We start from the raw sequence: 799 nt of genomic DNA, 5'->3' as shown, positions 1-799 counted from the left end.
TGGTAAAAAGATAATCTGTTTACCATCTTGACTTGAAAATACTGTTTTCATGGTCAGTTTTTCATTTATTATTTGCTAATGTTAGTGAATGTTTACATTAGAGTGCACGTCCTACTACGCTGAAATTAATAGGGGAGCATCTGGAAACTAGCGACCTCTCCAGGTTGGAGATAGTATTAACATCATAAACTGAAAGCAATCTTTACGTGACTTGCTTTTCAAATGTTTTAAAATTGATTACCCGAGTCTAATATGATCCAGCGGGCCATACTAAAAGACACTGCGGGCCGCCAGTTGTCCATCCCTGCTCTAGACCATGCGTACGCACTCTTTCACTGGAGTGAGCGAAATAAGGAAGCAAACAGAATGATTTTTAAGTCTGTTTTACATTTGACATATACATTTAGATTAAATATGACACTCTGAATAATGAAGTTAAGCAGTGAAATTTCATGAAATTATTATCCAGAAATTACACCATTTGTATATGAATTTAAACAGAAATATTTGCAGTGGATGTGCTGCTTTCGAACAATTTTCCTGTGGTAGGCTATGTGATTTAATGTTTTAATCACAGCGAGGATTGCTTGGCGTATGACAATTCCACTTTAAATTGTGTTCTAAATAGCACAACTCATGTTCTGAGAAAATACTTTTGCGGCAATAATAATGATCATTTTTGTGAACTTGACTTTGTTTGATGGTTTTGGAACATAGACGGTAACGACAGACATAAGGATGCGCTCGTTGACTGCAGACAGTAGCCTAATGATAACCCCTTTCGTGCTCTTCCCAATAT

The sequence above is a fragment of the Sinocyclocheilus anshuiensis genome, unplaced genomic scaffold (assembly GCF_001515605.1).
Source record: "Sinocyclocheilus anshuiensis isolate Anshui unplaced genomic scaffold, SAMN03320099.WGS_v1.1 scaffold3416, whole genome shotgun sequence".
NCBI lineage: Eukaryota > Metazoa > Chordata > Actinopteri > Cypriniformes > Cyprinidae > Sinocyclocheilus > Sinocyclocheilus anshuiensis.
This window is presented reverse-complemented; position numbering follows the sequence as displayed.